Below are 26,619 nucleotides of genomic sequence, written 5' to 3'. Positions count from 1 at the left end.
AAAAAAAAGTCATACCTTGAGATCCCTCGTAGCTAGCTGTCTTCTGCCTCAGAGCTCAAGTCTCTTCTTCTGATTAAATATCTGCATGGGGAAGGCCCTTGAAAACACTGGTGAAACAAAGAACTCACAATCTAATAGGAAGACTATTCTTGAAATATTTTGTGATCTGCACTCTACTAGAGGTGTATTGACAGTAGAATAAATGGTCTATCAAGAGCATCTAAGTTTACCAGGAGCTGTAGGGAGGCATCTCAGGGATTTGGGTTACTACTCAATCACAAAATGTTGGTGGAAATAGGGAGAAGGAATGCAATAGGACATTGCATGGGAAAAGGGATAAAAGTGAGAAAGAGCTGATGTATTCATGGATGTATTTGGTTCTAGTTCAGGCCACATTGTACTTTTCTCTCTTTTCCTCCTTTACCTTTTTTTATTCCTTTTTTCTTTTTTTTTCTTATAATTTAGAGGGGGTTTGAGAACAGTGTCAGTGAGGAGGATTTGTGGAAAAAATGGGAAAATTAGTCAAATGTTTAAATGTTGGATTTTATCGACTATGTAATTATCCCAGCAGAGATTTTTTTTAACATTGTTATGTCAAATAATTATCCTGATTTCTCTATGACCGTTTCAGATGAATCGTTTTTGTTTTATCTATAAAATGCATATGTATTTCAGTGCTTTATTAAAAAATACTTGTTTTTAATTCTTTTTCTTTCTGTTTCCCATTTAGGGTTTAGGGCTGTATTATACAAACAGTATGTACTTGATAAATTAATATTTACTGATGTAAAACCATAAATTTGTCAGGTCTAGCAGGCAGACATTCATGGCTGTTAAAAAATGTTTAAATTTTACTTTCAATATATATAAAATATATTATTAATCAGGTGATCTGAGCTAGTCAATTTGTCATTCACACCTTTTTATTATTCCTCAGGGAAATTGAATAATTTTATTCTTTTTAGTAGTATAAAATTTTGGAACTTTAAGAGACAGTCCATTTTTGGTTTTCTGTAATAAACTCATGGTCAGGAAAGATATCTTTAGATGGTATCTAAACTAAAGTTTTCGATACTTTTTAGTATGGCACTTGAATAATTTGGAAAATATAATTAAAAGTTTTTTGTGAAGCACAATAAAAATCTTAGATAAAAATTACAGTTTATATGTAGTATTCAATATTCATTAGTATGTTAGAGTAAAATTTGGAAATTATGCTGAGCCAGTGAGGATTACTGTATTGATAGTTCAAAACAGATGATACATTTATCTTCCGCTAATCTAATATGGAAGTAAATAATATTGTCAACTTTGTTGATATTATTGATGAATTTTAAGTTCTATGATAGTTAACTATTATAGTGTAGTTTATGCATGCTGAGATGCTGACTATATTTATAGCACTCACATTTTCACTGAAGACAGCTTTGATGATATGTGAAAATAAATTTGAGAAAAAAGTTTAAAAATCTGGCTTTGCTCATCTTTTATGACTTAACCAATTTAATGAAGTGACGAATGTTCTCTAATGTGTTTTTCCTTGTTGTTACCTTGTATTCTGGTTTCATCTGTAAAAGGTAGATGTGTACTCAGCTATAACAAAGGCAGCATCAGTTTTTTAAGTTATATCTAATGATGGAACTGAAATCTTTACATAATTCCTATAATAAAAAATTCTATGTTTTCTTATTTTCTACAATTCATATCTTCTTGTTCTTGACAGTTCATTTCCTCATATGAAGAAAAGTGTGATAGTTTCGTAAAAGAGACCGCAGTTTCTTTTAGATTAAAATAGGCTAAACTTTACATAATTACTCAGTTTCTTTTTGGTGGGGAGCAGGGTATCTAACCATGGTTATAAACTTTCTTTCTTCCCTCCTTGCCCAGATAGTATCTGGATGGAGAGGGAAACTTAGTTATTTTTATGATATTGAGTTTGATTTTCTTCATTTTATTTATCTCTCCATGATCTCAGAGCATCAGCTGCAGTGAAATTTTACTTTCCAGGAAACTGGACATCATGATCTGGTGTCCCCTGAAGTGTGGATGGTCCCATATGATCTTTGAAGTGTTGTTCTGGAACCCAGTGCTAGTGACTGTAGACCTAACCCTTGCCTATAGTCAAGGGTTTCCAAATTCTGGAACTCTCTTATGCTGAACTCAGACATCCTGAAATACACAGCACTCTCAGATATTTTTATATCCTTTGGTGCCCATTGCCCTGAAGATTTCCACTCCATATTTCATTCCCTAGGCTGGAATGTGCCAAATCTGCTGAGGCTGCTCTCCTGTTTATTTGCCTAGATAACTTCTTCAGTCATTACCTTGTTGCATCATGGAGGCCATAGAATCTGCTAAAACGGGGACTTCTCTGAGAGTTCTGGGGCTTGCCAAGACCACATGCGGGGAGGTAGAAAGTATCTCCAAGATGATCTGTTCTCTAATCTACCTGAATTAATTCAGTCTGCCTAAATCTATTTGTATGTCAGTTACTTTATCTGCTCTTTCTTCTGACTTCATGGTCTGTCATCTCAGCTTTGATTCTTGGCAGATGTGAACTCTGCTTTGGTTGTTTCTAGAAAAGCTTTTACTCTCTTTTGAAAGTCTGCCTTCCTATGAATTCTTGAGTTAAGTTTAAAATTCAAAGTTCAGTAATGCATTCTTAGTCCTTAGGATCTACTTATGGCCTTCTCTAAAAGAATTAGGAAAAAATGAAAAGTAACAACAAAAAATTTAATTTCCAAGAAGGGAAAATGCATTGGTATATTTCACAACATTGGCCTCTTTCATTGTGTGCCTGCTTTTACTCAGTAAAAAGTTCAGTAAGGAAGTGAAGATTGAAAGATAAATGTGATGTTATTATACAAGGTCCCTAGGATAGGACAATCCCGTGAAGCAAGGACATATGAATTCAGGAGCCATAATAATTGAGGAGGATCTTTGCCATAACATTGATAAGTTCTAACTAACATATATTTTTCCCTTTTATCACTATAGTTCTATTTCTAATTCAGAGCAATTTTTACAAGTTTTAAAAGCTCATAGTAGTAGAAAATCACTATGGAAAGTCTAGAACTGAGTATATTATATCAGTACTTATTTGTTATAGATTTTGAGGTCTTCTCAGTTGCACTTTTTTTTTTAAATGACCGTAGCCTAGAGAATAAGATTAAAAGGGTATTGAATACATTCACTATTTAAAGAATATATGTGTAAATATGGTGAACCCTAGAATCACAAATGACCTTTGAAGAACATTAGTGCATTTATAGAGTATATTTTATATTAAAATGGTACATCATTATTTATAACAGTATCATACATGAATACCTATAAGCATTTTGAACTTTTTTAACCAGTGTCCTTTTCTTCATGATCGCACTGTATAAATCCCTTTCTTCAGCTAAGGTATCAATATCATTGCATATGAAACTGAACACTACTTTGCTTAGAAGGCTAAGTGCCCCGTTACAGCATTTCATACCAATGTTATGATACAAAAGTTGGAATGTCAGCTAAATTTTGACCAAAAACCAGATACATGCAAAACACATTATTAATAGAAAACTCTTAAGTGATATTTGATAAATGGAGATAACTTCTTGATTGAGATAAAGGGGCTTTTGATTCTATCAGTGAGAAGCTACTTTACTTAATATGCTGAGAGGACAATGCAAATAACAAATTTAAAAACATTTCTACGCACTCTGCTAAAGAGAAGAAATTATGAGATGAGTAAAAAGAAACAATAGGCATAGTTATTGCTTTGATAATAAAATGAAGATCAAGATAGATTTCATCATATCAAGAAATTGCTAATAATACCTAAAATTGTTAAAATGGGATAGACTATATCCAATAGGAAAGTGCTTCTGGTAACTAGATATTTACAGAGAACTTAAATAACATTTTCTTTTCTTTTTTTTTTTTTGTACATAGAGTAGAAGAAATTCCTAACTGCATTGTTTCTTATTTGTTTGATTATTGATTTATTTCATTTTCCGCCCAATGCTCCTTCTGTTGCTAGCAACAGACACATGTGAACAAGATCAAGATCAGAGAGTATTAATTATAAATTAATTAATTATAAAGGTTTGAAGGGCCTCACAAAAATCCAAAATATGGAATAAAAGGACTACCCGACTTCATGAGAACTGGCAGGCCTTTGTGAGCTGAGCTGCTCTGACAGCCTTTCAGGAACTGCATGATTCTTATCTTACTTTCCTTTTTGATGTCTTCTCTATTCTCCTTTCTTTACAAATTGGCTTAGTCATCACTTTGCACAAGCCTGAAAATAACCACCCCAGAACCTAAGTGTACATAATCTTCCAGCTGTAAAGTCTACAGCTCACTAGTAACAATCTCTAAATCTTTCATTTGATTGGATTAGCTCATCTGTTAAAGGCAGACCACCCAAATCATAAATTTCTTCTAGCAGATGTCATGGCCACTTTTATTTCAGAAGACTATTTTCAATCCAATTAGCTGTGACCAAAGTTTGTGGTTGGGGAGACAGGATTGCATTAAAAATAATGCTGACCTTTTAGAAAACTAAGCAGCTCAGTTACTAAGGAAATGAATTTATTACATTTACTTTCTTAATTAACATCTACTTACTTAATTCTCAGTTATTTCCAGATGTGATTTCATAAACCTGGAAGCTGATCTCTAAATTTTTTTCGAATTTTCAGATTCTGTTCTTATCATTATATCTTACCAATTTCATTATTATTATAGCCCTTAAGTTCATCTCCTTGCCTCTAGTCTTAGTCTGTTTCAGTGTATCCTCCTGTATCATTCTCCTTTATGGGAAAAATAAAAATTTTCACCCCTTCCTAATACTTTTAAAAGAAATTCTTCCTTTCTTTCTCCCACAAGGTACCTAGGAATGTAGATATTCTTCTTAATTTTTATCTTGCCATAATCTCACATGCCAATATGTCGATCATCCTGATCATATCCTGGTCGCCAATTATCTTCTTCTTTATCATTAGTTTGTTTTGTTTTTCTGAAGTTGGACTAAAAACTGCTCCATTCATAGCCTAGGTAATTCTTCATTTTTCAAAATGTCATCTAGTCACTGATTCATTCCGAAAGTCCTCTATGATCCTTTGAAGTTGCGTTTCATTTCCCTTCTCTGTGATTTCATGGTACACTCTACTTAGGCTGTCATCATTTTTCTTCTCTAGTGTTGTTATTTCTGCCATATTATGGTTTTCTGAAGGTCATAGCATTACCTTTTATCTCTTAATAGATAGTGTCTAATTGAAATCCAAGCATATTGTAACAAGTTTCTCAATAGACATTTTTAAATGAATAAATACTATACTATTTATGCAATTTTAATATGTTGATATGACTTCCTTTTACTAGATATGAAGAGCACTGGAAAATTTCCCATGAGACAGGTAAATGACATAGTAGAGAAATAATTTATTTCTTTAAAATTACTTTTTACTCTTTTCTCTCTTTCGTATAAGAGTTCAGTTCATGTTTCTCTCACCATACTGTGTGACCCACTTTTGGTCTCCCATTTCTGCCCATTCACAAATATCCATGAGGTTTACTTTAACATGTAGACAATATTCATTTAGATAATCACTTAGTTTTAATAATTAACATTCAGTGGTTTAAAATCATAAGTACTAAACTTAATTCTCTCATTTATAAGTTTTAAAGTTTAAATTGTAAATTATATTTTTCTCCTCATAATTTTAACAAATTTTAGCATGTACCTTTATAGGATTTTTGTTAAATCTATATGTTGTCATTTACAAACAATACCTTTTTGTATTTTGGTCTGCATTCATATAGTTAACACATTAGATTTCCCTTTTAATGGCTTAAATTGTTTGACTGATAACAATTTCAAATTGCTTAAATTATTCTTAAAGATAATATATTCAAGTCTAAATTTTCTTAAATATTTCAATACTGCAAACTTAGTAAGATTTAAACATAAAATCACAATTCTAAATCAGCTGACACAGAACAAGAAATAGGCTTGCCCACCATTGTATTAGTGCTGAGAGCAATCTTGATATATAAATCATTTATCTCTAACTCTATTTCCATCCCTATATCCGTACTATAATTAGAATGAATATAAAGCTTATATTCTACCTGGAATATAATACCTTAGTGTTGAGAAGAAAATAGTTTCATTAGTGTGATATAAATTAAAGTGTTTGATTTCTTCTTCTAAAATTGGAATTCTAGCTGCAATGCTTTAATTTTAGAGAAGTAACCCAAAATTAGAGAATATGATAATGTTTTACTGGTACCGAAACATATTGCAATTGTCTGTTTTCATAGCTATTATTATAAAACATGTTTTTTGTACCCATTGGCTTACATGTAATTGACTCTTTTACATGTAAAACATAACTTTCTGTTGTTCATGCTGCTGATTCTGTTGTGTGAGTGAGCACTGCAGTCCCATGATTCTGAGAAAAATAAAGCTTGGCTTTTTTGCACATTTCCTCTGTTGCTGATTATAGAGATAATTATTTTGATGTTGCTTGGAAAATACGTTTAATGACACTTTTTGTAGATTGTGTTGCTAGTGTAATGTTTCTGTTTACTTATTGGTGATTTGAGTTATGTTTTGTGGGCATAGATAATTATAAACCACTACTGCTTAGGGCTGAACACGTAAGTACTCAGTACATTGAATGGAATGTATATTCCCCTCCCATTGTCAGGAACTCATTTTATTTCACCCATTCCTAGAAATTATGTTTGCCTGCTTCCACTTATAAATCAGCTCTGTTCAAAACAAGTTCTGCCTATAACATATATGAAGTAGGTATGGATATTCTCTTCAGTAGAAAGCTGATGTTTTATCTGGTTCTATTCTGGAAGGTGGAGTCCTATGCACTTTACCCAGTCTTTTTGTTGACTCTGAATTCCTGTTACCTGTGTCACTGCTTGGGTTCTTGATCCTTTTCAATTAACTTGTCTGTTTTAAGACTGTACCCTCATACCCTCTACTGATGGTGGCTGCTCTAGTTTTGCTCATTTGATCAATGGTGCTCTCTCATTCATTTAACAAAAATTATTGAATACCTACTAAGGACCAGGCCCTATTCTAGGAACTGGGATACTGAAATGAATAAAATAAATAAAAGACCCTCCCTTCTGGGGTTTACATTCTAGTGGGAGTGACAGCTGCTGATGATAAATATGTAAAGAAAATATATATCAAATGATCATTAAACGCTAAGAAGAAAAGTAAAGTAGAGGATGGTGGAGGTATTATGGAAGGCTTATTTGAGAAGGTTACATTTGGGCAAGAATTCAAAAGAGAGGAGGAAGGGATTGTGTATATATTTGAGGAGGCAGTCACGGTGGACCTTGTCAACATGAGTTTTAGTCAAGAGAGTTTGAGAGAGACGAGAAGGAGTGGAAGTAAATACCAGGAGTAGAGATGACTTTTTCAAAGAGTTTTATTCTAAAAGGAAGCAGAAAAATGGGATACTAGTAAGTAGGAGATGAGAAGATTGATAATGTGTTTATCATGATACTTGAAATTGCAGCATGCTTATAGGCTGATGAGATTGATCCAGTGGAAAGGGGAAAGTAATGATGCATCAGATGCCCCATTCTGGTTTCTTGGTCTATTTCCACCCTTTGCTTATGTTGTGTGACACCTATTAAAACAATATATTGATTAGCCCAAGTACTACAGGCAAAGAAACTGTTATCATTCAAAAAACAATTGGGATGGATTTTCCAAAGTTAATCCTCCTTGCCATTAATCATTTTATAGATTAAATTAAATTTCTCACCAGTTTTGGTATTATGCCATAGACTTTTTTCTGATCAAAGGCCAATTTAAATTCTTACAGAGATAAATACTTTATTTTAACCATTAGGTCATATTCCCATTTAGAAGCATAGGTACAATTCTGTTATGAGAAATCCAAAATATGAGTAACTATATCTGTCAATTAAAACAGATATAAATCATATATAAACTAAACTTACCCAGAACCATCAGGGTATAAGGAGCTAGAGACAAATATCATTAAGAAATCAAATATGTTAAATATTTTCAAATATCTGATATTTGTTACTTCTATCATTGTAACTCAACATTAAGCCAAGAAATGCATTTCTTTCTGTTTACATTATCGTAAGAGCAATATGTTAACAAAATGTCAAATTGTCGAATCAATTGTTAGTTGACATTCTATAAACAATTAGTTGAATGTCTAAATGTTTACTTTATATGAAGTCCCAGTAATGCCTAGCGAATATAGTTCTAGAAACTATTAGTTTGAGCTTTATATTAAAGCAAAAGAATCCCAACTAAAATTGGTTTTAAACCATGAAGATTTACTGGTAAATCTCAAAATCTAAGAAAAAAGCAGGATTTAGCATTAGGTGGTACAGTAGTACTTCAACTATATTATCAAGAACACAATTTCTTCTGTTTCTCTCCTCTGCACTCCAGAAATGTCATCTCCATCCCCAAAGAGGCAAAACTTAAAGCCGCAAATTCACTTCCATTAACAACCAGGGCCACATGCATCCTTATTCACATTAAGCATGAGGGAGACCACTTTCTATTTCCAGAACTGAAAATGAGAGATTCACTGAGGATGCATTTCTAGGACAGTGTCTGAGGCCAAGAAAATAAAAAGTGCTGACTATCTCAAGTCAAAAAGGTTCTCTGAGTTAGAAGATTAATTCACTTTCTCAGACTGCTTGGGATGCTGTAGGTGGAGTAAAGAACTGTTCTAAACTCTGGATACTTAGAAAAGAGAAAAGCAGCCAGCAATGTCTACTACTGTGACCTAGATTTTTATAAGAATTCCTTGATTTTTTAATTTTACCTTTTATGTATGACTAGATTTCTTAGACAAGAATAGTGGAGAAATTTATAGAAATTTTATTGTGTAAGTACAGTATTCAAGTCAACAGTAAAATATTTACTGATTTTCTTAGTTTTATAGATGAGATATGGTTTCTGCCTTTAAGGAACTGGGTCTTACTGGGAGGGAAGACGTGAATGAGCCACAGTGTTCCGACTGAGTTAGTACACATTTAGTGTTCTGACTGAGTTAGTACACTGTACTAAGAGAACATATACAAAGATCTATATTAGTTTTCTAGTGCTGAACAATAAATTACCACAAATATAGCAGCTTAAAACAACATACATTTATTCTCTTTCAGCTGACTTGGTCCAGGAACCTGGACACAACTGAGTTTTCTGCTAAGCATCACAAGCCAATAATTAAGACATCAGTCAAGTCTGAGTTCTCATCTCAAGCACACACTCCTCTTTTAAGCTCAGAGGGTGATTGGCAGGATTCGGGCCCCTGTGACTTTAGTACCAAGGTCCTCAGCCACTAGAGGCCACCTAAAATTTCCTTCGAGGTCAGGAGAGTCTCTCTCACCTCAAGCTGAGCCAGTCCTTCTTTCAAAGCTTTTTCTCAGAATAACCCAACCCACCCAAGATAATAATACTTTTTATTAACTCAAAATTAACTAATTTGGAACTTTAATTACATATGCAATAGCTCTTCATCTTTGCCGTATTCTATCAGCTAGGAGTAAGTCACAGGTCCTATCTGCACTCAAGGAAGAGGATATAAAGAAAGTGAATAATAGAGGGAAAACAAAATAAGGGTTATGACCTGTGCGTAGGATATATCCACCACAGGAACTAAATTGTCTCTAACTAAAGGGGTAGAAGATTATTAAGGAAGGCTTCAAACAATTGGTAAGTTGTGAGTTTGGTAAAGGAAAATAAATAAGATATTTTTAGGCAGGAAAGGGAGGGAAGGGCATGGAGGAACTGAACTAAAATAGGCAGAGTATAGAGTTTTAAAAGTGATTAAATGTAGAATAGAAAATAGGTCCCATATGGTTAAACCAAAATGTTGATAAGAAAAAAAATGGCTTTAGCTTTGACAATATGGCCATGTCATAATATATGATAAGAAGATTAGACTTTTCTCTGCATGCAATAGAGAATAAGCACAGGCATTTTCACTTTGGTTCATGAATCTATTCATTCATTCACTCATCAGTATTTACAAAACGGCACTTTATGCAAGATACCTCTTAGATGCCAAGGATATGAAGCTCTGCCATGGGGGACTTGCAGTCTAGTGAGTAATGAGTTGAGTTTGTTTAGCACCCTGTATAAATGTGACTATGACACAATTATAAATCTGTAGCTTATCCCATTTAGTGCCAAAGACACTTTACCATTCAAACAACACAGTTGACAAAAAAACTGATTTCAAATAATTTAATTACTTCGCTTGTATTTCTTGAAATTGAGAAGAGAACACAAAGTATGCAACAAAATTTCCTAAATTTTTCCTGTTCTGTTTCCCCATCCACTGTCCTCATATACTGCAGCTGCTTTCATCCTTCTCTTTGTAAACTACCTGGAAAAACTTATCAGCCAGCCCAAACCTGTACACATTCTCCATATCCTCACCTCTCATATCCTTTTCTATTTATACAGAAATATAAAAGAACCAAGTCTAACAAGTTGGAAACTTCCTCATGACAAGGTTAAAGGAAAAAAAAAAATGGTTAGACAAAGCAAAAATCCCTTTAGGCAACAGGAGGAGGGAAAGCATGAAGGATTAGTCATATTTTAGTACAGTTAGATATGTCAGAAGAATAAAAATAAAGAGTAGGCATTTTAATAAGAAGGAAAACAAACCAAATGTCATCTGTATAAGACTTTATTAAAAGCATTGCAGTATGAGAATGGCTGAAGATGACAGTTCTGTAGAGAAGAAGATGCTTAAAATTTTAGAGGATAAATTGAGAAAAGTGTCAAAGTTCAGATTTGTTTTGTGAAGTATTCATTTTTCATATTTTTGGAAGGTATGTGGATACTGGTGTCGCTTTAATCACGAAACTGAATATAGAGAGAACAGGACTGGGCACTGGTTTAGCAGTTATTGGTGGATAAATTTGGATTTAGCAAGAGGTGTGGGTGGAAAAGTTCAGACTAAGGTCTTGCTCAAATTAGTGGGAATTTTCATTTTTTTCAGTATCCTTCACATCATAGAATTAAACTCTAGGTTCTTTGACAACACAGAATACAGATACCACCCCCAGACTGGGGAAGGGAAGGCCAAGAAAGACTTCCTTATAAATAGAGTTTTATCAAAATGAGTAGCATTTTCAAAAGGTATGCAAGTGAGAAAAAGGATGCAATATTCAAAAATTAAAATAATTCAAATGTTCAATGACAAGAATGTGTAAAGCAATGTGCATAAGTTTCCATAGATTTGGGTAGCAAAGAGATGGAAGGAAAAAAAACATTTATGTTGAAATAAATTTAAGGAATAAAACAAAACTAGAAGATAAGTTTTGGAATGCATTAATCACATGAAGATTAAAATTTCTCTCACTCTCATTTATATATAAGACTATAGGAGGTAGTTAATTCTAATAAGGTGTGATTTCTATAAGCGTCCTGGGGAATAAAGAACTATTTACTAACTAGAAAAATACCAACAACCCCCGTGCCTGTTATACCTGAAGCATTGGAAACTATGAGAGACTGGTTAGCTATTTAGCAAAACTGTTTTCCTTTCCTGTAGGGCACCTGGCTACAGTATATGTCCCATCTTCCCTTGCTCTTAGGAGCAGCATTAGGAGAGATTTATGGCCAGTGAAATAGTGGCCACAAAAATACACACCAGTTTCTGGCCTGACCTATAAAATCCCATGAAATCCTCCAATAGATGGGGGTTGATTTTCCAAGCAAACCAGAGGCGACATGATGGAGGACCACAGAACCTCCATCAACCTGGGTCCTTAAGTGAATGTGTAGAGCAAAGGTCCCCAGACTGCTATTAGAAGAACTTCTATTAAGATTTAAGGGTTTCTCTGTTACAAAAACTACCATTACCTTAACTGTACTAAATGTCTCCATAATAAGGGCATAGGAAAATGATGAATTAAGTTTGGTTTTAGTCACAGCAGACAAGTGGAAAGCATTCTGTGAAGAATTAAAGTAAATAAGAGTGTTATTTATCATGGAAAATGGCTTCTGAGGAAAAAATTGGATGGGTGACAAACAAAATGATGTAAAATGAAGAAGTGAGTAACTTTTAAAAAGATAAGCCATGCAACAATGCGTAGGAAGGGTTGTAGTACTAAACAAGTGAGAGCTGGAGGCAGGAAGCTTGTGTGGTCTCTTAGTCAGAGATATTTCTATTGCATACTTAAAGAGATGTTGTGTCGATGTGATTCAAGTTTTATATCTAAAGCATTCTGCATAAGAACTTTTAAAACATTTTTTTCAGAGAGGTAATCTTCAGATAGATATAATGCTCAAATGTAGCATGTGTTTCTGAACATATAAGACATATAGAGTTATATTAAATTTTGCTTATATTGTAGTACATGTATAGAATCCACACTAGATGGCCAATGCGTATTTCTAAAAAAGAAGGTATTTGTGTACACATGACAGTACTTATTCATTCCTCTGGAAGATATAGGCAGTGGAATCAAGAGAAATATATAGTCTGCAACAAATTATTTTAAAGCAATTTAACAGCTAGCATTGAATATTTCAATAATGGATGTCTGAAGTCCAGTTCACATTTTTTACATATTTTCTTTTATTTTCTTTTTTGTTATTTATTATTATTTATGCCTACAGCACCTGGTCTTCCTACGTAGTCTCCCAACCAAGTACTAACCAAGCCCAACCCTGCTTAGCTTCCAAGATCAGACACTGGGCTTGTTCAGGGTGGCATGGCCATAGACCATAGACCATGGCTCTACTGGGGTGTGAACCTAGGACCTTCTGTGTGTAAAGCAGATGTGCTAACCACTACACTATGGAACCATGTCCCATTTTTTCTCTTTTTCAAATCTACATATTTAATACTTTCAAGAAGGTATTATGAAACAAATGTATTTATAAAGCCAGATTTTGAATATTTTTCTTTATTAATTCTCATTCCCCTAGATAAGTATGTTCTCTGATTATGTTTAGTTGGAATAAGAACAATTGCAAAAATCAATTATTGCTCTTATCTTTATATAACAAGCTACAGTGTAAATTTTATAATACAAAATCAAGTAGTCCTGGATATAATTTAATTTCATAATATAAAAACTTTGATTTGCACATAAAAATGTGCAATGATTTTAACAAAACTCTATTACCATTTCAAAGTCTCTCTGTTTAGATGACCTATTAATATTCAAAATCATACTTAAATTAAGAAAATAGCCATATGCCCATAGACTGCACTTACTGTTGTGGATCATACACTGCAGCTTCTTGTAATACATCGGCTCTTTTCCAAAGGATTACTGATCGGGAAAGGTCAAAATAAATCACCATCCACTCAATTAGATGATTAATATATCAAATTACCTCTCACCAGAGTTACTATATTAAGGGGTGTTTATTAAGGGCTGTTATCTAGGGTATCCAGGAGGCTTAAAATTCACATCGATCTTTTGCTAGTGATAATTAGACCAAACTCTTTCATGTGACTCCTTAAATTTCTGAGAAATGTCAAAAATACTTTTTTTCTCATTAACGCTAATCATTTAGTTATACTCTAACAATTCTATGAATATTTAGCATCGCCTTTGTTAAAATGTACTGTAATTTTTGGAGTTAAGTGCTTCTCTAGCATTAGATACAAAACAGGGCAGCCTGGAAATAAAATGAAGTTTCTACTATTATCTTTTACAATACTTTGATGCTCTCTCATCTTCTCTCCCTTCCCCCAAAAGCACTATAATGACTCCTATGGCATTTCCAACAGAAACCAACTCCTTTCCTGGGCTACCAGGCACTGCATGGTATGAACCTTACCTACCTGTTCTCTTCTCGTAACACATTTACTATCAGCCATTCTGTTCCCAGCCCACTGGCTCTTGGAATAGACTGGGCTTTTCCCACCAAAGAAAAGTTGTATGGATGCTCTCAGAAGAGCTAATTACCACCTTGGGACTCCTTCCCTCACAGCTCTTCTCTTAACTGACTGCTTCCTATCCTTTAGATCTCAGTCACTTTCTCTGTCTTGTTATTCGTTATTCTGCCAAACCTATCAAAGTGTCTGGCACATAGTACGTGGCCAAAAAAATATATTGTTGAAGGAAAAAAAGAAAGGAGAAAAACAAGGAAGAAAATAACAATTGTCTTTTGCACTGTTTTATTATATACTGCATGCAGTTACAAATACATACACTCAGCTAATTCTATTTTAAAACTAATCCATTATAAATATTATGATAAGCTCTAAATAGCATTTTGCGTGATATATTTTTACAGCTAAAGACTGTGCAGGTTTTAGGGGCATGTTAATTGGCAAGATTTGAAACATTCTTTAGGTATACTACTTCATACGATTTGACATACTACAGCTCTCCAGATGGTTCATTATAGTAATGAAAGCAACATTGCTGTAAACAATCAAAGTTACATGCATGTTAGTGTATGGATAAGGGTCTCCTATTGCATGCTTAAGTAATGTGGGTCTCTCTATAATTAGCTTATCAGTTTAAATAGTTTTTACTAATTTAATTTTCTTCTCTATTTCCTATTAATAGATTGTCATGGTTGATTTACCTGATGTAATTAATAACTTGGGAGCTACATTATGACTGCTGAAAGGCATCATTAAAAATGAACCTTTAAATATTTTTAAACTATTTAATTTCCTTCCCGACAGACAGATTGGAAAGAGTAGAATCAATTTGAAGAGAATAAAAGTTTCAATACAACATTAATATAACCTATAGTTCTATTAATTGACCAATTTAAGAATCCATTCAATTAGTTATCTCATATATTTTTAATCTCTTAAAATTATATTGTTAATTTAAGTGAAGTAATTATCATTAAAAGGTGAGGAATTTTATAAGAGAAAATAAAAAGGAAAATTTCAAAGGTATATATTCAAATTTTGTGACATATAACAAGAATACCTTTGTGCTGCTTGTATATCATTGACTTTACAAAATGGACTTTTCCATTTACCTTTAGTGGGTAGACCAAATAGAATTTTAAGGGTTTGCTTCATCTTAGAATTGCAATACTGTATGGCTCATTTATTCAACAAAATGTTTGAACACAAATAATGTGGCAGGATTATTACAAGATAATTATGTCATTAATTTATTCAGTAAATATTTATTGAGCTTTTGCTACATTCCAGAAATTATGGTATATTCTGGGACAACAGCAGTGAACAAAAGCGTCATTGGCCTCATGGAAATCATTATCAAGTAGGAAAAGAGGTAGATGATAGATAGATAGATAGATAGATAGATAGATAGATAGATAGATAGATGTTATGGAAAATTACAAGGCAGGAAAAGTGATTTAGAGAGTGCTGGAGGAGAGAAGGAAATGCTTGAAAAGGTGGAGGTGTATGTAAGATTATGATTATGACAGGTTGTAGTATCTAAAATAGATAGCTAAGGATGTAAGGACATGAGAAAGAATGAAGAGATGATATGCTGTGGATGTGAGTCCTTCTAGCTTTGAAGAATTGCTGAATTTGGGGTATTTAAGTGAGTAATTAGAAATATAGAAGATGATACATAAAGAATGAGATGTTTAGATGTTGAGTTTGTTGGAATTAGAGTGTAGCTATTGTTATTAGCAGGATACAGCATGACCTTGAAAGTGAGTATCTGAGGCATGTTTGAAGATTAAGTTGTTGAAAAAGAGATCAAGAAACTTTTGCATGATTATTGAATTCATCAAAAATTCTGACTGGGGCAAATGTGGTGGGAAGCCAGGTATTAAAATATTTAAGAATGAGAGAAAGAAATTAAATTACATCTTTAAATTACTTCAACAGATAGCAGCAGTGTAGTCTGAAAGTTTGGACTTCAAAACTGAAAGTTTCAGGAAGGAAATAGTCTGAAAGTGGCAGTGCAGGAATTTCACTGGGCACCTAAAGTGCTTCCATAACAAACCAACCTTACGAGTTTGTCTAGTGGGTATGGTGGATTAGTGTTCAAGACATCCTGCCCTCCTTCTGATGGGCCTTGATGAATAGCAGAATGTGGAATGCTACAACCTACATTTTCAAGATTCTCTTACAGCCAGGGCTCCCAATGTAATTTAGATTCAGTCAATTTCATGTTCTCTTAGAAAGCTCTCTTTCTATGGCTTCTGCTCTATTGACCGACATGCACACCAGAGAGGTATGTGGGGCTTCTGTGTCAGCCAGAGCAGAGGCTCAGCATCTTGCCAGCCGTTCTGTGGTTGCTGAGACAGGGCATGTGGCACAGATCTCATGGTGCGGGCTGTAGCAGACAAACTGTGGTTCTGGATCTGCCACTGCTGTTGTTTTCCTGATAATGGCAGTGGTGCTAGAAGGCTGGAGACTTCCTGATGGGGGAAGAAAGAGATGGCAATTTCCCTTGATTCTTGTTCTATTGGATTAGTTACAAAATGTTTAACCTAAAATCTGTTTCTTCAGTCCTCCCAGAAATTCAGTCATTTAATATGCTGTGACAAATCAGCCACTAGCTATAGTGAATTCTGGTTTTCGTAATAGAATCTGAGCAATATAGAACAGTTAGAAAGAGCTACATAGAATTCCATATAGAAGACGCTCAGGGAGAATTTAAGGGGAAATGTTACATAAGTGATTTTATTTAGCTTCTCTTTTGCCATGAAGCCTTACCTTTGGTTCTGTAAAACGTAAGGGCAATTTATTTAACATGTTTTCCTTTGGGATCAAAAGAATTTCATGTTTAACATTATCGATATAGTCTATTAATTATCCAATTACCCATGGTACTTTGCTAAAAGACATGACAAGTGATCTACATATTTCAGCTGTGTCTTTTCTTAATTAACCTTCTAAAAGTTAACAGAAGAATGGATACATTTATATAAAACACAGTAAAACAACTGTATTGGTTTTCAGAGGCTGCTATAACAAAGTATTACACACTGAGTGGCATAAAAAAACAGAAATTTATTGCCTCACAGTTCTGGATCCTTGAAGTCTGAAATCAAAGTTTTGGCTGAGTTTTTTTCTTCTGATTGCTGTGAGTAAGAATCTGTTGATCTCTCTTGTTTCCATCTGGTTGCTACAGGGATTCTTAATAGATAGTGTTTTGCCTGCATCTTCACATTGCCTTCCCTCTGTGTTTTTCTCTCTGTCCAAATTTCCTCTATTTATAAGGATATGATCATATTGAATTAGAACCCAAATCAAATAACCTCATCTCAATGTGATCATCCGCAAAGATTTTAGTTCCAAATAAGTTCACATTCATGGGTTAGGACTTCAGCAGCTTTAAGGGGACATAATTCAACCCACAACAACAATCAAACAGAAATGTAAATGTCTGGTAACTGAAAGTTCAGTCTGCAGTAAAGTTGGTAAGTAGAGATAAGAAAATTGTATATAATACCTAATTTACTGATTTAATCTCAGCAAGAACTCTATCAAGAAATATCCTCATTTTAGCAATGAGTGGCAGCTTAAAACATCAAATGTCATAGAATAACACATGAGTTAATTTATTTCTGCAATCTATTATCAAGGAAAAGACAATGGATTGAAGAAAGTAAAGGGCTAAATCATACAGGATAGTTTAGTATATTTAGTATTTAAACTATGAAATTCTAAAATTAATCTGTTTGAAACAAATCCAATACACTTTTCCACTCTTCCACACTGTTTTCCCAAAATAGAAAAGCTACATAAGAATTATAAATCTAGAAAGCATCATTTTGATTGATTTTCACAATCAAGGAAATATTTATATTGTAAGAACTATTTTCTAAGAACTGTTTTCTAAAAGCAATATTATAATAACTATTTCAACCATGAGGAACAGAAAAATTGAATATGCTGGGAATTTAAGACCTGTCCAGGTACCTAATGCTGGAAACTTTGGTAAGAGATGATGAGGACTGTAGGAAAAACGTGTTGAGATTTCAGAAGCATATCTGGGGTAGAATGTATAAGTCTCAATGATTTATTTGATGTGCAGTAATGAAGGGGGGAAAAAAAAGGAGTTTACAATGACTCTCGGATATCTAATCAAAAGAAAAAAAAGGTCAGTCATAAATGTGCATATAGAAAAATATTCAAAAAGAAAAAATACAGAGAAAGTAAGTTTTGAGGACACTGAGTTTGAGGAGACTTTGAAACATTCAGATGATGAGCACTAAAGAAATTTGAATATGAAAATCCGAGCTGATGGGAGAAGCCAAAGATAATCTTCAGAAGCCTGGACTGAACATTGCAGCCAAATTCAAACATGAGTCAGAAAGAAATGAAACAAATGGATGATGAAGCTGATATAATTGTGGCACAATACTTGGAATTATTTGGTATTTGCATTTTTAAATTAATTTAATTATATAAGCACAGTATGTTGATCAATATGAATAATATGTATTTGGATTATAGATTGTCTGCTTTCATCAAGAGTGTGTTATAAACATGTTGGATAATCCTCAAGATTTCTGAGAAACAACAGGTTTTATCCTACAGTAAGCTTACTTTTGATTTACCCTGCACCAACAACTCAGTACATCAAGCTGTTAGGAAGGAGGGGTATAGCCTTATCATAGATTTCATTACTGTTGAGGTACCATTATGTGTTATTTTTCAGGTGCTAAGTATTATTTATTACAAATAAAGTATAACCGTCAGCTCATTTTTATAATGTTTTTAAAATACTTAAAAGCAAAATTTGTGGCAATGTCAGCAATAAGAACATGTCATTCTTTATTAAATTCCTTTCGGTTTTCACATATATAGTCTTACAGATTAAAATTAACAGCAGAAAAGTACACTGAAGAAGTACAAAGAAAATGCATAAGAAGAAAGGCACTAACAATCCACAAAGTGATAATTCTTTGTAATAAAAGCATAAGCGACAGCTTAAAAAGTCAAATATCATAGAATAACAAATGAGTTAATTTGTCTCTTCAATCTGTTATCAAGGAAAGGACAGTAGATTGAAGAAAGTAAAAAAGCTAAACCATATTTCCTTTAAGAAACAGAAATCAAATTTATTATTGTATAAAAGTAATTATATGAATTTCCAACCATGTCAAAAATGTATTATTTAGTTGCATCAGAATAGATACAACCTCCCTAAATTTTTTTCTCCTAATTTCATGATCTTAATAAAGAGTTTACTTACATGTGAATAGGTTATAAGAGGACAGACCTCCAAAAATTTCCTAACTTTGTATATATAAAAATGCTCATTTAAAAAATATTTCTAAAAGAATTATTATAAAATAGTCTAAAATATTTTATTTCAATATCCTAACTTACGATTAATTCATTTCCTCAGATGATTGCAAAAGGAAAGTTACAGTTATTTGTCATTTTTTTTTAGCAACCTCGGATATGAATTACTATCATAGGATGTAAAAGTCAAGGCCTCATTCTAAATGGTGCATATCACTTAAATTAGTCTGCTCCCAGGGTGAATGAAGGATACGATGATTTCAATGACAACATCAGCAGGTGTGTGCATGTGGGAAGGGCTCGCAGGATGGAAGAAGTTTTCTGAGAAGGTCTGCTCATTGTACTGATTCCATGTACAGTGTTTGCATAGGCAATTAGATTGGAATAGTCAGGTTGCTCTTTATCTGTGAAATTGTGCCTTTTTTTCTCTTCTCGTCTCCCTTAAAATCTAACAAATGGAATAAAATGGTTCTGAACTTTTTAAAATGTTCACATTAGTTCTGATGGAGAAAGACAAGGTTGGATTCTCACAGAAACTATCTTGAGTCCTTTGTTGTCAGGAAAAAGGGAGAATATTTTCTTAAAGATTGTCTGGCTGCCTCTCTTGTTCAAGCTAGGTTTTCAGAATTCTATTCTGTCCTGGGTCATCTGTAGCTTTGAGCTTGGGGAAGAGAGAAAACAAAGACTGAATTTCACACAAGAAGACTTTACACAATTTCAAATTTAAAGAGAAAGTTAGGAATCAAGAGCTAAAATTGAAATGAAGCATTCTCAGAAGGGGTTAGGTGGAGTGAGCAGGTTCAGAAAGCAATGTTAAAGGATGTGATGAAGAGGAGGGAGCCATCAAGGGCCCTAAGAACATTGGGATAGAGAAAGATTTATACAAATCCCTTTAATTAAAAGCTTGTTGACCTAGGCTCTATATCTGATATTGACGCTGATATATAATCTCAGACCAAAAGTGGGAGAAGGGGAGGATGGAACAGGCACACCTACTCATATAATTTGAAGGTCTTTTCTTATCAACAGGAGGGCTAGGGTTGAAAACCTTTTTTTCCCTTACCATTTTCTAATTTTTGTGTGATATTTGAAGACTGTGCACCACTGTGGAGGGGCACTGCACAAGTTTCCATCATCTACACATCTAAAACCCTCACTGAGAATTCATAAACAAATAGTTCTACTTTGATTTGGACCCAAGTGAAGTTATTTTGTTTTTATTTTTTAAAATGCCTATAAAATATACTTTTGTTATTTATAATTCTTTAAGTTTTAAAATGTTTCTGCCATAAACATTTTCTCATTTGATCTGCAGATAATACAGGAGGGACATAGATTTTGTAATATGAACTTTATTTCAGAGATGAAAAGCAAATACACACAGATACCATAAAGTCAGTGCCATACTGCAAACTTTAATAGTATGTGACTAGAAAACAGTTCTAAGAGACTTAGGACTTATTTATGTCAGGAGCAGGAGTAAAGCTCTATGGTACTATTATTTTTAAATCCCTGACGCCAAAAAAAAAAACCCAAAAGACAAAACATCAGCATATGGATATAAATTTAGGAACCTCTGGTCATGTGACAGGGCATCAGATTCAATGCCAGATGTTCTCTGCTCTAGTTTCAGACTTGCCACAGTCTGTATGAGCTTGAACAGGTCGCTCCACCCCACCCTCTTATAGATTGTTCTCCACTAAAACTGATTACACCTCGGGTTTTGAGCCAAGGAAAGACATGTGTGTCTCATGTTGTTACAAGATCTTTTTGGTTACTAAGCTGAGAATAGACGAAAGTGATGAGGTGGAAGCAAAAAATAGTTAAGAGATTAATCCAGAGGAAAGATAAGGATGGCTTGGACCAGCATGGCTGCTGGAAAGAAAATGAGAAGTGGTCATATTCTGGATGTTTTAAAAAGTAGAGCCAACAAAATTTTCTAACAGACTGAATGACATGAAAGATAAAAATCAAGACCGATTTCAAGTTCTTTGGCCTTGATAATGTCTAAAGAACTTTGATGGAGTAAGGGATACTAAAAAGTTACTCCAGAGAAACTTTTAAAATTCAATTAAAATTTTTCTTTGGACATTTATGTAAGAATTTCAGCCTAAGTGTTAGCTGTGTGTATTTATTTTTGAGTTTATAGAGATATGAATTGAGGGAACATCTACTTTGCTAGAAATCTATATTTTAAAAATGGGAGTTTTTATTGCTAAAGCCTATAAGAAAATAATTGAAAATGATAAATATGCAGTTTTTAGTTTGGATATAATAAGATAACTCAAATGAAAAAGACCTGTGAGGATTTGTTGGAAAAGATTCATATAAATCAATGATAATGTGTGCTAAAGATGTGATGTAGTCTTAAGCTTATCCATGAATGGTTGCTTATCTGAACCATAGAAAATAGAAAACTATTTGAGTAACCATTTTCTCAATTCTCCTAAGATGGTACATAGCTGCTACTACTATTCTAAATGGTTCAGAGGGAAGTTGATTCAATATGTAAATGGATGCCTTGAGGCATTAGAGCTTATTTTCTTGTGGAACTGTGGTTGAGAAAGACTGGTCTCGATGAGGGCCGCATCTGGCTAGTCACCTGTTTTTGTAAATAAATTTTTATTGAAATATAGCCATACCCATTCATTTATTTATATTTTATCTATGCTGCTTTTGTGTAACAACAGTAGAGCCGAGTGGTGGAAAAAAAGACTAGCCTGCAAACCCTTAATTATTTACTATCTGGCCTTTTACAAAAAAACTTGGATGGCCAATAGTCTGGATTAATGAAGATAATATATCTACTGTAGACCTTCCTGGTTACATATTTTTCATAGTTTCACAATGTTAAATAGTTTCAAGATAAAGAGGAATAGAACAGTATAGGAATAGAAAATGCAATATATGTGTTTAATTCAGTTCATCAAATAATAATATCCTTTGTATATATATAAAATGCTATATTTAGCTTAGAGTAAAGAAAGAATTAGCTACAATTCATGTACTCAACACATTTAGATTTCAATAGAGGAAGTGCACAGAAACAAATGTAAATTAGAGTTATCGGCAAGTGTTACTTGAATGTAAGTTAATTCTGTTGATGGAGAATTGGGGAACATTCCATGCAGAGTAGATATTTGACCTGGGCTTTTAAAGAATACTTAGAAATTTAACAGGCAGAAAAGAAAAGGTATTTTAAGAGAGGAGCATGCATGAGCAAAGCATAAAAGTTACAAAAAAAAAAATATGTGAAATCTGTCTTAGTCCTTTTGGGTTGCTATAACAAAAATGCCATAGACTGGGTAGCTTATAAATTCCAAAAAATAAGTTATTTTCCACATTTCTGGAAGCTGTAAAGTTCGAGATCAAGCACTGGCAGATTCAGCATCTGCTGAGGACTTGTGTGCTGGTTCATAGATGGCTATTTTCTCTCTGGGTTCTTACATGATGGAAGTGGAGAAGGTAGCTCCGTGAGGTCTCTTTTTTAAGGGCATGACTCCAATTCATGAAAGCTTTACACTCATGACGTAATCACCCACGAAAGCTCCCACCTCAAAACATTATGACATTGGAAATGTTTTCAACATATGAGTTGGGAGAACATAGACATTCAGTCTACAACAGGGTCTATATTAAAAAATAAGTATTTTATAACCCAGTTTAACTGAGTGTATTTAACTGAGCAGTTTCCTCAACCTGGTTCCTTTTACTGGCACAGTAGCATTCTCATGATTGCAGAATGACTTATTGGTACTCCATCCTTCCTCAACATCGTGATGTCAAGTTAGTCCTGTATCTCACCACAAATACTAACCTGCCTTCAGAACATCACTGTCTATCTTTAATCATCTTACATTAAATACAGTATTATTTTGCTCAAATTATCTTCTTTCTACCTTTATCATAAGCTACAACAATCTAAAAGATTTTCTTTTTAATGAGTTTTAAACTAACCATTCTTTATGAGCCTGCCCCAGTTTTCCACACATTGTAGATTCTGCTTAAAATAACATTTTGTATTTATGCATAGGCTTTGACTATTTAAGCTTTGAAGTGAATTTTTAAAATGTAGAATTTATAAATAGAGAAAAATGAGCAATTTACTAAACTTATCAAGGACCCAGGAAAGTTAATTTCTGTGCAAAGGCTATTGATTTCAGTTTATATTTTACCCATAAGATTGTCAAAAACTGCATAAATGACAAAAACTGTTTGCATATTTTTTTCTTCATTTAATAAAACGTATTCTTTTACTAAACAACAGAAGAGTGAGTAGTCCTATGTGTATCTAGATTTAGCTAGCTAGAGTTACATCTGAAAATTTGATCAGATATGGGTTGTAGAAAACTGTATGCCATTCTAAATCATTTCATCTTTACCATGCAAATAATGGAAATTTGTCTGGCTTTGCTTTGCTTTGCTTTGCTTTGCTTTGCTTTGCTTTTCTCTCTTCTCTCTTCTCTCTTCTCTCTTCTCTCTTCTCTCTTTCTCTCTCTCTCTCTCTCTCTCTCTCTCTCTTCCTTCCTTCCTTCCTTCCTTCCTTCCTTCCTTCCTTCCTTCCTTCCTTCCTTCCTTCCTTCGTTCCTTCTTTCCTTCCTTCCTTCCTGCCTTTCTTTTTTTTTTTTTCCTGTGACAATGGGATGTGCAGATCTGAGTTTCCGGAATATTTTTTGGAACTCGGAAGGGCTGTCTGGAAAGTAAAGATTTTAAATGATAGAAAACTAGTCAGAAGGCTGTTACCATAGTTCTTGCAAGAGAAATTGATCTGAACCAGGGCAGTGGCTATGGGAGGGAGAAAATGTGGGAAAAGGACTAATCAGAGTGAAGTATTAGTTATGGGAGGTGGAAATGTTTAGTGTGGAGAACAAAAACCACACACGGTTTCAAAATAATTGAAGAGCTCTAAGCCAGAGCTTCCGGAAACCCTCCGTGCCTACTTTTCTGAAGGACCGAGCACTGAGTGTGTCTACGTATCTGTGTATCTGTGTATCTGTGTATCTGTCTCTCTCTCTCTCTGTCTCTCTCTGTCTCTCTCTCTCTCTTTTTCACCACCCCCCTCCCTTCCTCTCTCCTTCCTCTTCTCTACTTCCGTCCCCCTGCCCCTTTACTTATCTCTTAAAATTTCTGTAGACAAATGGCTTTTGATGGAGTCTGTGCTTTCTCCTAGAGGAGTTATTCCAAGTAAAGGGAGCAGTATAAGTTGTAGTGGATAATATGTGGTGGCCCAGTTTTCCTAGATCTTAACTATTACACAGGTACATGATAATAAATAAATTTAGATTAATTTGAGCTTAGATTCTCTAAGAGTGAGGCTAGGAAAGAAAGATTGAAAATTTTACTCATGATGAGAACAGGTCATTTGATCTATTTTCTTAAAAATTACAAATTAAGTCAGAGCATGACTTCCATAAAAATATGGTATTCCATTAGAAAACAGAGTATTCCAAAATTGCACATCCCTTTTTCTGAGAGAAAATGTTTTTTATTATGTAACTTCCTTTTAATGCCAGGGCTTAGATCTATTCTTCTTCAAAGCTACATTAATGTTTCCAGCTCTGTGCTTCCTTGGCTTTTAGTTTCTTGTTCTTTGATCTACTTTAGCAGAAAATTGAAAATAGCAGTGTTAAGAGCACTACATATACCTAAGAGCAAATCTTTACCTTGGAAATAACACTGTCTTTAGCATATCTTTTTAAAATTTAATTTAAGAATAAAAATGTGAGTGATAAACTTCTAACAAGAAGTATAAAGATCTAGCAAAATATGACCACATTATACTAGCTTTTATAAATTGGCTAATATTGTTTAGTAAGAATAATTCGTGCCTCAGACATTTGCAAAAGCCAATAATGGTATGTCTATTCATTTATCTATTTAGTCATATGATAAATATGTTTTGAGAACTTATTAGGTATCAGGTACTTCACTGAGCTTCGTAATACAACAATGCTCAAAACAGAGAAATGTGCCTGTACCATGGAGCATAAAGTGTTCAGAGTGAGTAGACAATAAAATAATTTAAGCAAATATATAATATGTTAGATAGTGATAAATACTCTGGTTGAAAATAAAGCAAAGAAGGAGTGTTACAAATTTAAGTAAGGTGATCAGAGAATGCCTTGATGAAAAGGGAGTATATGAATAAAGATTTGGCTGAGATGAGAGAGAAGCTATCTGGGAAAAGGCAAAGGAACTAGCAAGTGCAAAGGTGCTGAGGTGAATGTATCCCTGGCATGTTTGAGCAAAGGAGACAATTTTGCTATAGGAGAATGTACTAGAATAAAAATCGTCGGTGATGAAATCAGAGGAGAGCAGTGCAGGTAGGACATTATTAGCAATAGCGATGACTTCGGCTTTTAACATGAGTGCGATAAAAAGCCACTAGAGAGGATTGTGAGGGGGTGGTGGTGCTGGTCTGACTTTGGTGTGAACAGAATCTCCTAGTTACTATGTTAAAAATAGACTGAAGTAGGGCAACTACTATTATTAGGAGTGGTTCTTCCCTGAAGCAGCTTTATCTGAGTTAATCTGATTATGAGGAGCAGAGGTTAGGAGTACAAAAGTTAAATCCATGGACAAACAGAAACAGAAACAGAGGAATCAGAGTCAAATTAACAGATAAAATTTGGAAAAGCCCACAGTTCAAAGATATGTGTTATATAGCCCAAATGAGTGAACGAACATTTGACACACTACTATTTAATATAACGTAATACCCAAGAAAGATAAGATCTGAATATGTTAATTTAAATTATATTTTTAAAACGAATAATTCGCTGTATATTTTAGAAATCAAAATTGAGCAGCTTTTAATGTGTATCAATGGATGCTGTGTGCCAAAAGTAGCATTGTGTGTGGAGTGTGTTCTTTAATCTAGAAGCTTTCCAATGTAAAGTTCCTAGGAATTTGGGGAAAATGTGCAAATGACCTCAAAATGAATGAAAGGTCATGAAAATTATTTAATTCAACAAAATTTAGCAAATGCTCATTGTGTTCCAAGCACTTTACTATGAACAGGAACTGGGCAGGGGTAGGTAGTACAAGGGTACATAGGATAGGGAAGGTATACATTGCAGTGGTTATGAGGTCAGGCTTTGGGCCAGAGAGAATGGAATTCCAGCCCTGGTACTTGCTAACTTTATGACACTGAGGAACTAATCTTTTTAAGCCTCAGTTTCCTTAAATGTAAATGGTGATCACAATATTTGTTTTATAGGGCTAATGGAAGCTTAAATGCAATAATTATGTATTTAGCGGAGAGCCAAACACATAATAAGGACTCAGTTAATGGTGGTAGTTCCTCTGTTGCTGCTTTTTGTCTGAGTTTAATTGCGTACAGGTTAGGATAGCAAACTCTAAGCTTTGCAATGTTATGTGTTATAAAACGGATTGCTATAGTGGCTATCTAGCTAGC

General features: G+C 33.8%; 1 protein-coding gene and 1 pseudogene across 7 annotated transcripts in view; one reads left to right on the top strand and one right to left on the bottom strand.

The window, feature by feature from the left end:
- The window catches only part of PPFIA2 (PTPRF interacting protein alpha 2), a 423,368-nt gene that overhangs the window by 185,637 nt on the left and 211,112 nt on the right, over positions 1 to 26,619 (top strand). The gene's annotated exons all lie outside the window — the stretch shown is intronic.
- LOC112472459 lies at positions 12,647 to 12,762 on the bottom strand (annotated as a pseudogene).

Source organism: Pteropus alecto, unplaced genomic scaffold (genome assembly GCF_000325575.1).
Source record: "Pteropus alecto unplaced genomic scaffold, ASM32557v1 scaffold76, whole genome shotgun sequence".
Classification (NCBI taxonomy): Eukaryota; Metazoa; Chordata; class Mammalia; order Chiroptera; family Pteropodidae; genus Pteropus; species Pteropus alecto.
This window is presented reverse-complemented; position numbering and strand designations above follow the sequence as displayed.